Genomic DNA, 13,249 nt, shown 5'->3' on the forward strand with positions numbered 1-13,249 from the left:
TAGGCGCCACCTATACAGCCTTGGTTTAATGGATTTAAGCTTGTCTTGGCACCTAACTTGGAGAATCCCAAGTTAGGTGCCACCTTGTTGAATTGTTGGAAAAGAAGTATGGACTATTATACATCGTTGGAAAGTTGTAGAAGTTAACTTTCCAACGCCACTAAAATAATGTCAATTGAATCTCTGTAGCTCGAGTTATTCATGTTAGAGTGCAGGGAGGTCAGGTTTGACAATATCATTCGCTTTCTTCTCTTTTTCTACAGAAACTCCATCAAATCCATCCAAATGCTACCTAAAATAAATAGAATTTCACATGACTCAAAGTAGCATCCATAGTGACTAAGAGATAATTAATTCTTGATTAAACTCAACAATTTGAATGCAAATTCACTAGGAAAAGATAGGACAGATGCTCACGCATCAACATGCCTCCTTTCTTTAATGGGAAGAACTATGCTTACTAGAAGGAAAGGATGAGGATCTATGTTCAATCCATTGACTACAACATATGGAAAATCATTATGAGTGATCTTAAAGTTCCAACCAAGACAAGTGCCGATGGAGTGATGACTCCAAAGGAAGAAGCCGAATGGAATGATAAAGATAAGAAGAAAGTTGAGTTAAATAGCAAAGCCGTCAACTTGATGCATTGTGCTATCAGTTTCGGGGAATATAAGAAGGTATCTAGATGCAAGATGGCAAAGGAAATTTGGGATAACCTCCAAGTCACACATGAAGATACCAAACAAGTTAAAGAAACAAGGATTGATATGCTGCAAAAAGAGTATAAAATATTTTCAATAAAAGATAGAAAAATATTAATGAGATATTTGAGAGGTTTTCAATAATCATAAATAGCTTGGATGCTATGGGCATGACCCACATTGAACAAAATATTATGAGAAAAGTCCTTAGAAGCCTTACAAAAGAATGTGAAACAAAAGCTACTATCCTACCCGAGAGCAACAACCTAAGTCCTTTAACCTATGATGAGTAATACAGAATCTACAATTCAATGTTCGTAAGTGCACCGGGTCGCATCATGTAATACCACGATGCATGGGTTATTGGTGCACGAAATTGTGATCATCAACAATGGCTCCAAAGACTTGGTGCTCTCAAACATAAATCACACTTTGTCACAACTCCGCACAACTAACCAGCAAGTGTACTGGGTCGTCCAAGTAATACCTTACGTGAGTAAGGGTCGATCCCACAGAGATTGTTGGTATGAAGCAAGCTATGGTCACCTTGTAAATCTCAGTCAGGCGGATTCAAATTGATAGTGGTTTTCAGAAAATATAAAGAGATACTTAATTAAATAATAAAGGATAGAAATACTTATGTAAATTCATTAGTGGGAATTTCAGATAGGTGTATGGAGATGCTGTGTTCCTTCTGAATCTCTGCTTTCCTACTGCTTTCATCCAATCTTTATCACTCCTTTCTATGGAAAGCTGTATGTAGGGCATCACCGTTGTCAATGGCTACATCCCATCCTCTCAGTAAAAATGGTCCAAATGCTCTGTCACAGCACGACTAATCATCTGTCAGTTTTCGATCATGTTGGAATAGAATCCCTTGATTCTTTTGCGTTTGTCATCACGCCCAGCAATCGCGAGTTTGAAGCTCGTCACAGTCATTCAATTTCGGAATCCTACTCGGAATACCACAGACAAGGTTAGACTTTTCGTATTTTCATGAGTACCGCCTTCAATTCTAGCTTATACCACGAAGATTTTGATTAAGGAATCCAAGAGATATGCGCCCGGTCTAAGGTAGAATGGAAGTGGTTGTCAGTCACGCGTTCATAGGTGAGAATGATGATGAGTGTCACGGATCATCACATTCATCATGTTGAAGTGCAATGAATATCTTAGAATAGGAATAAGTCAAATTGAATAGAAAATAGTAATTGCATTGAAACTTGAGGTACAGCAGAGCTCCACACCCTTAATCTATGGTGTGCAGAAACTCCACCGTTGAAAATACATAAGTGATGAAGGTCCAGGCATGGCCGAATGGCCAGCCCTCAAAACGTGATCACAGGATCAAAAATACAATCCAGGATGAAAATACAATAGTAAAATGTCCTATTTATAATAAACTAGCTACTTAGGGTTTACAGAAGTAAGTAATTGATGCAGAAATCCACCTCTGGGGCCCACTTGGTGTGTGCTTGGGTTGAGCTTGAATGTTACACGTGCAGAGGCTTTTATTGGAGTTGAACGCCAAGTTGTAACATGTTTCTGGCGTTCAACTTTGGTTCGTGACGTGTTTCTGGCGTTTGACTCCAGAATGTAGCATGGAACTGGCGTTGAGCGCCAATTTACGTCATCAAATCACGAATAAAGTATGGACTATATATATTGTTGGAAAGTTCTGGATGTCTACTTTCTAACGTCGTTGAGAGCGCGCCATTAAGAGTTCTGTAGCTCCAGAAAATCCATTTAGAGTGTAGGGAGGTCAGATTCTAACAGCATCAGCAGTCCTTTGTCAGCATTCTTATCAGAGTTTTGCTCAGGTCCCTCAATTTCAGCCAGAAAATACCTGAAATCACAGAAAAACACACAAACTCATAGTAAAGTCCAGAAATGTGAATTTAACATAAAAACTAATGAAAACATCCCTAAAAGTAGTTAGATCATACTAAAAACTACCTAAAAACAAAGCCAAAAAGCGTATAAATTATCTGCTCATCACAACACCAAACTTAAATTGTTGCTTGTCCCCAAGCAACTGAAAATCAAATAAGATAAAAAGAAGAGAATATACTATAAATTCCAAAATATCAATGAATATTAATTCTAATTAGATGAGCGGGACTTGTAGCTTTTTGATTCTGAACAGTTTTGGCATCTCACTTCATCCTTTGAAGTTTAGAATGATTGGCTTCTCTTGGAACTCAGAGTTTAGATAGTGTTAATTGATTCTCCTAGTTAAGTATGTTGAGTCTTGAACACAACTACTTATGAGTCTTGGCCGTGGCCCTAAGCACTTTATTTTCCAGTATTACCACCGGATACATAAATGCCACAGACACATAACTGGGTGAACCTTTTCAGATTGTGACTCAGCTTGGCTAGAGTCCCCAGTTAGAGGTGTCCAGAGCTCTTAAGCACACTCTTTTTGCTTTGGATAATGACTTTAACCACTCAGTCTCAAGCTTTTCACTTGAACCTTCATGACACAAGCACATGGTTAGGGACAGCTTGATTTAGCCGCTTAGGCCTGGATTTATTTCCTTGGGCCCTCCTATCCATTGATGTTCAAAGCCTTGGATCCTTTTTACCCTTGCCTTTTGGTTTTAAGGGCTATTGATTTTTTCTACTTGCTTTTTCTTTTTCTTTCTGTTTTTTTTGCCACCTTTTTTTTCGCAAGCCTTTTTCTTTTTCACTACTTTTTCTTGCTTCAAGAATCAATTTTATGATTTTTCAGATCATCAATAACATTTCTCTTATTCATCATTCTTTCAAGAGCCAATAATTTTAACATTCATAAACATCAAGATAAAAAATATGCACTGTTCAAGCATTCATTCAGAGAACAAAAAGTATTGTCACCACATCAATATAATTAAACTAAATTCAAGGATAAATTCAAAATTCATGTACTTCTTGTTCTTTTGAATTAGAAACATTTTTCATTTAAGAGAGGTGAAGGATTAATAGAATTATTCATAGCTTTAAGACATAGTTACTAACTACTAATGATCATGAAGTAGAGACACAAAACATAGATAAACATATAACATAAAAACCGAAATGCAGAGAAAATAAGAACAAGGAATGAGTCCACCTTAGTGAGGGTGGCGCCTTCTTGAAGGACCAATGGTGCTCTTTGAGCTCCTCTATGTTTCTTCCTTGCTTCTGTTGCGTGATCCCTAGTGATTTTGGTGCTCCTATCCTTAGTTGCTCCCAATAATTGTGTGGAAAAAAATTTATCCCTGAGGTATCTCAGGGATCTCTTGATTTGCAGTCAAATGTTCTACCACTGAGCTATAGACCCTTTAGATGAATCTCTCCATCTCCTATGACTCGGAGGTGGAAGCTTTTGTCTTCCCTTTCCTCTTTCTAGTGGTTTCTCTGGCCTTAGGTGCCATCAATGGTTATGGAAAAACAAAAATCTATGCTTTTACCACACCAAACTTAAAATGTTGCTCGCCCTCGAGCAAAAGAAGAAAGAATGGAAGAAGATATGGAGGAGAGGGAGAGATGTGTATGTTTCGGCCATATGGGTGGGATTGGGTGGGGAAGAGATGGATGGATGTGAGTGGTGAAGGGGTGATGGGGAAGAGAGATTAAGGTGAGTGGTGAAGAAGAGAGAAGGTGAGTTGAGGTGGGTGGAGCTCCTGTGGGGTCCACAGATCCTGAGGTGTCAAGGATTTACATCCCTGCACCCATTAGGCATGTATAATGCCTTAGGATACAATTCTGGCATTTAAACGCCGAAGTGATGCTCATTTTGGGCGTTCAACGCCCAATTGCAGCATGTTTCTGGCGTTGAACGCCAGTTCCATGCTTCTTCCTGGTGTTCAACGCCAGCTTTCCTCAGGGCATATTCTTGGCGTTCAAACGCCAGGATGTTGCTTGTTTCTGGCGTTCAACGCCAGATCCATGCTCTGTTCTGGCGTTGAACGCTAGCCAGATGCTCCTTACTGGCGTTTAAACGCCAGTAAGTCCTTCCTCCAGGGTGTGATTTTTCTTCTGCTGTTTTTGATTCTGTTTTTAATTTTTGTATTTTTTTCGTAACTCCACATGATCATGAACCTAATAAAACATAAAATAACAGTAAAATAAAAAAATAAAATTAGATAAATAAAAATTGGGTTGCCTCCCAACAAGCACTTCTTTAATGTCACTAGCTTGACAATGGCTCTCATGGAGCCTCACAGATGTTAAGAGCATGATGAGGGCCTCCCAACACCAAACTTAGAGTTTGAATGTGGGGGCTTCTCAACACCAAACTTAGAATTTGGTTGTGGCCTCCCAACACCAAACTTAGAGTTTGATTGTGTGGGCTTTGTTTGACTCTGTATTGAGAGAAGCTTACTGTGCCTCTTTTCCATGTTTACAGAAGAACACCCTTGGATCTTAAACACAAGGTAGTCCCCATTCAATTGAAGGACTAGCTCTCTTTTGTCAACATCAATCACAGCTCCTGTTGTGGCTAGGAAAGGTCTTCCAAGGATGATGCATTCATCCTCCTCCTTCATAGTGTCTAAGATTATGAAATCAGCAGGGATGTAAAGGCCTTCAACCTTCACTAACACGTCCTCTACCAATCCATAAGCTTGTCTTACTGACTTGTCTGCCATTTGTAATGAGAATATGGCAGGCTGTACCTCAATGATCCCTAGTTTCTCCATTACAGAGAGTGGCATAAAATTTATGCTTGACCCCAGGTCACATGAGCCTTGTTAAAGGTCATGGTGCCTATGGTACAGGGTATTAAGAATTTGCCAAGATCTTGCCTCTTTTGAGGTAATGTTTGCTGAACCCATGTATCTAGTTCACTAATGAGCAAGGGAGGTTCACCTTCCAAAGTCTCATTATCAAACAACTTGGCATTCAGCTTCATGATAGCTCCTAAATATTGAGCAACTTGCTCTCCAGTTACATCTTCATCCTCTTCAGAGGAAGAATAGTCTTCAGAGCTCATGAATGGCAGAAGGAGGTTTAATATAATCTCTATGGTCTCTATATGAGCCTCAGATTCCTTTAGGTTCTTAATAGGGGACTCCTTCTTGCTCAGAGGACGTCCCAGGAGGTCTTCCTCACTAGGATTTTCATCCTTTCCTCCCTCTCTGCATTCGGCCATATTGACTATATCAATGGCCTTGCACTCTCTCTTTGGATTCTCTTCTGTATTGCTTGGGAGAGTATTAAGAGGAGTTTCAGTTACTTTCTTACTCAGCTGGCCCACTTGTGCCTCCAAATTTCTGATGGAGGACCTTGTTTCACTCATGAAACTTAAAGTGGCCTTAGCCAGATCAGAGACTATATTTGCTAAATTAGAGGAGCTCTGCTCAGAATTCTCTATCTATTGCTGAGAAGATGATGGAAAAGGCTTGCTATTGCTAAACCTATTTCTTCCACCATTATTAAAGCCTTGTTGAGGCTTTTGTTGATCCTTCCATGAGAAATTTGGATGATTTCTCCATGATAGGTGTTTCCATAAGGTTCACCCATGTATTTTACCTCTGCCATTGCAGGGTTCTCAGGATCATAAGCTTTTTCTTCAGAAGATGCCTCTTTAGTACTGTTAGATGCATTTTGTCATCCATTTAGACTTTGAGAAATCATGTTGACTTGCTGAGTCAACACTTTGTTCTGAGCCAATATGGCATTCAGAGCATCAATTTCAAGAACTCTCTTCCTCTGAGGCGTCCCATTATTCATGGAATTCCTCTCAGAAGTGTACATGAATTGGTTATTTGCAACCATGTTAATAAGTTCTTGAGCTTCTGCAGGCATTTTCTTTAGGTGAATGGATCCACCTACAGAATGGTCCAATGACATTTTGGAAAACTCAGATAGACCATAATAGAATATATCTAATATGGTCCATTCTGAAAATATGTCAGAAGGACACTTTTTGGTCATCTTCTTGTATTTTCCCAAGCTTCATAGAGGGATTCACCATCTTTTTGCTTGAAGGTCTGAACATCCACTCTAAGCTTGCTCAGCTTTTGAGGAGGAAAGAATTTATCCAAGAAGGCCGTGACCAGCTTATCCCAGGAGTCCATGCTATCTTTAGGTTGTGAGTCCAACCATGTTCTAGCTCTGGCTCTTACAACAAAAGGGAAAAGCATGAGCCTGTAGACTTCAGGATCTACTCCATTCGTCTTAATAGTTTAACAAATATGCAAGAACTCAGTTAAAAACTGGTAAGGATCTTCAGATGGAAGTCCATAAAACTTGCAGTTCTGTTGCATTAAAGCAACTAATTGAGGTTTCAGCTCAAAATTGTTTGCTCCACTGGCAGGAATTAAGATGCTTCTTCCATCAAACTTAGACGTGGGTTTAGTAAAATCACCAAGCATCCTCCTTGCATTATTGTTGTTGGGTTCGGCTACCATCTCCTTCTCTTGTTCGAAAATTTCAGAAAGGTTGCCTCTGGATTGTTGTAATTTAGCTTCTCTTAGTTTTCTCTTCAGAGTCCTTTTAGGTTCAGGATCAGCTTCAACAAGAGTGCCTTTTCCTTGTTCCTGCTCATATGAAAGAGAAGAGAAAAAGAAAAGGAAGAGGAATCCTCTATGTCACAGTAAAGAGGATCCTTATTATTAGTAGAAAAAAAAAGGGGATAAGGATTAAGAAGAAGGAATAATCCAAACACAAGGGTAAGGATAGAGGAAGTGATTGGAGATGAAGAGAGGTGAAGAGAAGTGTTAGTAAATAAATAAATAAATAGAAGAAGATGAGAGAGAGAATTCAAAAATTAATTTTGAAAAGGAGTTAGTGATTTTCGAAAATTAAAGATGAGATAGAATTAAAATTAAAATTTAAAACAATCAATTAATTTAAAAAGAATTTTGAAAAAGGGATGAGATATTTTCGAAAATTAGAGAGGGAGAAGTAGTTAGGTGGTTTTGAAAAAGATAAGAAACAAACAAAAAGTTAATTAGTTAGTTGAAAAAGATATTAAAATCAAATTTGAAAAGATAAGAAGATAAGAGGTTAGATAAGATATTTTAAAATCAAATTTTTGAAAAAGATAAAATTTTGAAAAAGATATGATATAAAAGATATGATAAAAAGATATATAAAAAAGATATGATTTTTAAGAAAAAGATATTTTGAAAAAGATTAAATTTTTAAAATTAAAATTAATTACTTAACTAACAAGAAACTAAAAGATATGATTCTAGAATTTAAAGATTGAACCTTTCTTAACAAGAAAGTAACAAACTTCAAATTTTTGAATCAATCACATTAATTGTTAGTGTAATTTTGAAAATTTAAAATAAAATTAAGAAAAAGATTTTGAAAATAATTTTAAAATTTTCGAAATTAATAAGATAAAAATGAAAAAGATTTGATTTTTGAAAAATTTTTTTTGAAAAGATAGGATTTTTAAAATTAAAAATTTGACTTGACTTATGAGAAACAACTAATTTTAAAATTTTTTGAGTAAGTCAACTCAAATTTTCGAAAATTAGGAGAGAAATAAGGAAAAGATATTTTTTTATTTTTTTAATGATGAGAGGGAAAAACATAAATATGACCCAAAACATGAAAATTTTAGATCAAAACACTTAATGCATGCAAGAACACTATGAATGTCAAGATGAACACCAAGAACACTTTGAAGATCATGATGAACATCAAGAACATATTTTTGAAAAATTTTTTGATGCAAAGAAAACATGCAAGACACCAAACTTAGAATTCTTTAATGCATGGATATTATGAATGCAAAAATGCATATGAAAAACAATAAAAGACACAAAACAAGAAAACATCAAGATCAAACAAGAAGATTTAACAAGAACAACTTGAAGATCATGAAGAACACCATGAATGCATGAATTTTTGAAAAATGCAAGAAAAAATTTTTAAAGCATGCAATTGACACCAAACATAAAAATTGACTCAAAACTCAAACAAGAAACACAAAATATTTTTTTATTTTTATGATTTTATGATTTTTTGTATTTTTATTATTTTTTTCGAAAATATTCTTTAGAAAAACGAAAATAAAGACAAATTTTTGAAAACTTTTTTTTGAAAAGAAAATAAAAAGAAAATTACCTAATCTAAGCAACAAGATGAACCGTCAGTTGTCCATACTCGAACAATCCCCGGCAACGGCGCCAAAAACTTGGTGCACGAAATTGTGATCATCAACAATGGCTCCAAAAACTTGGTGCTCTCAAACATAAATCACACTTTTTCACAACTCCGCACAACTAACCAGCAAGTGTACTGGGTCGTCCAAGTAATACCTTACGTGAGTAAGGGTCGATCCCACAGAGATTGTTGGTATGAAGCAAGCTATGGTCACCTTGTAAATCTCAGTTAGGCGGATTCAAATTGATAGTGGTTTTCGGAAAATATAAAGAGATACTTAATTAAATAATAAAGGATAGAAATACTTATGTAAATTCATTAGTGGAAATTTCAGATAGGTGTATGGAGATGCTGTATTCCTTCTGAATCTCTGCTTTCCTACTGCTTTCATGCAATCTTTGTCACTTCTTTCTATGACAAGCTATATGTAGGGCATCACCATTGTTAATGGCTATATCCCATCCTCTCAGTGAAAATGGTCCAAATGCTCTGTCACAGCACGACTGATAAACCACTATTTTATGGTTTATATTGTGTTTAATTGTGTGGTTTTATCATGATCCTTACCCACTTATTCATTAATTTAGCATGCATTTATATTTCCTTCCTGAAATTATTACATGATTGAAAACTGCTTCCTAGAGACTTTTAATTATGCATTTTAATTCTCCTTTATTCCATTTGAAAGAACTCTTTCACTTATAAGGCAAGCTCGGCGTAGGCGACTCCTCTTTAAGGACGAACTTGCACCGTCATCTAAGGAAGAAACAAGCTCCCTCTCTACTGATCCAGTTCATTTACGTGCAGGTGACATGGCAGCACCCAGAAGAGTCACTATCCAGGAGGAAGGAGCCCCTGATTTTACGCTCCAACCATTCCAGGCACACCACCCAATAGTAGCTGTAGATTTTGAAATAAAGTCTTTACTACTCAACTTGATGCCCAAGTTTCATGGCTAACCTGCTCAAGAGCCTATCAAGCATCTTAGGGATTTCCAGACTGCTTGTTCTACTGTTAAGCGTAATGGCATTGATGAAATCTCCATTCTGTTGAAAGCCTTCCCGTTTTCTCTGGAGGGAAAGGAAAGAGAGTGATACTACATTCAACCCCTAGCAAATGTATCCAACTGGGATACACTCAGAAAAGAATTTTTGGAAAAATTCTTTCCATCTGAAGTTACTGATAAACTGAGGAAAGACATTTCCACGATTGTTCAGGATGACAACGAGACTCTCTTTGAATACTGGGAGCGCTTCAATAATCTTCTGGAAGCATGCCCCCACCATAGGATTGACAAGATAGTGTTACTCAGTTATATCACACAGGGCATGAGGCCCCAAGATAAGACCACATTGGAAAGTGCTAGCAATGGGTCTATGAAGAAGTACAAGACCACTGATGAGGCATGGCAATTGATCAGCGACTTAGCTGAATCTGCTAGGAACCACAGGCAGAAACAAGGCCGTTCAAAAGCCGTTGCAGAAGTATCCTCTAGCAGAGAGACGGCTGCTCTAGCTCAGAGTATCTATGAAATGACCAACTTGCTAAAGCAGATGCAATTGAATCAACAACAAGTTCAGCAAGCTCAACCTCCTCCACCACAGCAAAGCCAACAGTTAGTCCCACAGAGAGTTTGCGGAGTCTGTGCTGATTATAGCCATTATACCGATGAATGCCCGCAGCTCCAACAGGAAGACAACATGGTGGCATCCACTCATAACTTCTATGACCGCCCCAACCAAGGGTACAATCAAGGTGAAAATTATAACCATGGATGGCAAGACAATTCTAACCAGAATTGGAGGGACAACAATAACAGAGGAGGCAGAGATAATCAGGGAAATCAGAGGTGGAATAATAACAACAACAGGCAGCAGAATCAACCTTATAGAGCACCTCACCTGAGGTAATTCCAAGGAACACAGAATACCCAACAGCAGACCTCTCAATTTACTCATCCTTCTTCATCTCCTAATGAAGAGTTACTACAATCTTTTGAGTGGAGACAACAGACCATGGAAAATAACATTATGAATAGCATTAATGCCAGTCTGAATGGTCTGACCTCTACTTTGCAAGCTCTTGTTTCACAGATTGGATCAATGCAAAATTCCAATAACCAACCCTCAAGCTCTGGTGGACTCCCCTCTCAACCATTACCCAACCCAAAGGGTGGTATTAATGCCATCACCCTAAGGTCCGGAACTACATTGCAAGAGAGGAATCAGGAAGAACCAACTCCATCTGAACACACCTCAGCTGAAGAGGTAGTGGAAATAGAAGATGTTGAAGAAGAAAAGAGCATGCAAGACATGGCTGAAGAAGAAGACGCCAAATCACAGGAAGAAGCACCAAAGGGCGTAGACACTATAGAGGACGCCGTTCCTATTCCATTTCCACAACTTGCAAGGAAGCCCAGGAAGCAGTTGGAACTTGATCCCAAAATGGTAGAAATATTAAAAAAGGTTGAGGTAACTGTTCCCCTTTTTTATGTCATTCAACAGGTACTTAAATATGCAAAGTTTCTAAAAGATTTGTGCATACACAAAGACAAAATTAATGAGTTAGAAACTATCCCTTTAGGAAGTTCTATATCTGCTTTAATGGGAAATATACCTGAAAAATGTAGTGATCCAGGTCCATGCATGGTTAACTGTACCATTGGAGGTGTGATATTTTCTGACTGCATGTGTGATTTAGGAGCATGTGTTATTATAATGCCTTTATCTGTATATGATGTTTTGAGGCTCCCTCCCTTAAAAAGGTCGGTAGCTCGTTTTATGTTAGCAGATAAAAGTATTATTACAGTGGCTGGAGTTGCTGAAGATGTATTACTGGGCATTAAAGGTCTCACTTTTCCCATTGATTTTTACATCCTGGAGATGCCCTAAAATGACTCAGAGAAGCCATCGTCTATCCTACTTGGACGACCTTTCTTGAAGACCTCGAAGTTCAAATTAGATGCTTTTGCAGGCACATACACTTTTGAAATAGACGGCCGAGTAGTAAGCTTCAATCTGAATGGAGTTATGAAGCACCCTCCAGAAGATTGTTCTATCTTCCAGTGTGACATCATAGATGAAACCGTAGCTGAAGTTCACCAGGAAGAGTTTGAAGATAAGTACATAGGACAAGGTCCAGGTGTAGGGAATTCCGAGGACAATGCAGGCACTCTACCACTGCCACCAGTTCCAGATAATCCAGAGTCATACCATGATTAGAAGTTAGAATTGAAACCCCTCCCTCCACACCTCAAATATGCTTACCTCGAGGACAAGCAGAAGTTTCCAGTTATCATTGCACAGGACCTCACTTCTCAGCAGGAAGAGCAGTTACTTAGTATGCTGAGGAAGCACAAGAAAACAATTGGGTGGAGTTTAGCAGACATAGTAGGCATCAACCCCAAGTTTGTGAGCATAGAATATTTTTAGAAGAGGGAGCAAGACCTATCCGTCAACCCTAAAGAAGACTGAATCCCACTATCTTGGAAGTTGTCAAAAAGGAAGTGACCAGACTATTGGAAGCATGTATCATCTATCCCATTTCAGATAGTGAATGGGTTAGCCCAGTACAAGTGGTGCCCAAGAAGTCTGGAGTCACTACAGTGAAGAATGAGCATGGAAAGCTCATAGCAACCAAAGTACAGAACGCTTGGAGAGTCTGCATTGATTACAGGCGTCTCAACCAAGCCACCCGTAAGGATCACTACCCACTTCCATTCATTGATTAAATACTGGATCGCCTGTCAGGTAAATCACATTATTGCTTTTTAGATGGTTACACAGGTTATTTCCAGATTCATATAGCTCCTGAGGATCAGGAAAATACCACTTTTACATGTCATTTTGGGACTTATGCTTACAAGAGAATGCCCTTTGGCTTGTGCAATGCACCAGCTTCTTTCCAGAGGTGCATGATGAGTCTTTTCTCTGATCTTATTGAGGACTGTATGGAGGTTTTTATGGATGCTTTTAGCATTTATGGTGATTCTTTTAGCCTTTTCTTAGATGGATTATCTAGAGTATTAGATAGATGTGTCAATACAAACCTTGTATTAAATTTTAAAAAATGTCACTTTATGGTAAAACAAGGGATTGTACTAGGACATGTTGTTTCTAATAATGGCATTTCTGTAGACTCAGCAAAGGTGAATGTTATTTCCAGTTTACTTTACCCCTCCTTTATGAGGGAAGTCCGTTCGTTCCTTGGCCATGCAGGTTTTTACAGGAGATTTATTAAGGACTTTAGTAAGGTAGCACTTCCCTTATCCAGATTACTGCAGAAGGATATTGAGTTCGAGTTCAGTGAGGATTGTAAACAAGCGTTTGATAAGCTGAAGACCGACCTGACTCAAGCTCCAATTGTGAGAGGACCAGACTGGAGCCAGCCGTTTGAAATCATGTGCGATGCTTCCAACCATGCAGTAGGAGCAGCGCTGGCTCAGCGTGAAGGTAAGG

At 38.2% G+C, this 13,249-nt stretch overlaps 1 non-coding gene across 1 annotated transcript; it reads right to left on the reverse strand.

The window, feature by feature from the left end:
- Positions 1-9,976: 9,976 nt before the first annotated feature.
- On the reverse strand, positions 9,977-10,083 carry LOC112766211 (small nucleolar RNA R71). Its single transcript, XR_003184192.1, has one exon. It is a non-coding gene; the product is annotated as a small nucleolar RNA R71 (small nucleolar RNA).
- Positions 10,084-13,249: the final 3,166 nt, after the last annotated feature.

Source organism: Arachis hypogaea, chromosome 2 (genome assembly GCF_003086295.3).
Source record: "Arachis hypogaea cultivar Tifrunner chromosome 2, arahy.Tifrunner.gnm2.J5K5, whole genome shotgun sequence".
Taxonomy (NCBI): Eukaryota; Viridiplantae; Streptophyta; class Magnoliopsida; order Fabales; family Fabaceae; genus Arachis; species Arachis hypogaea.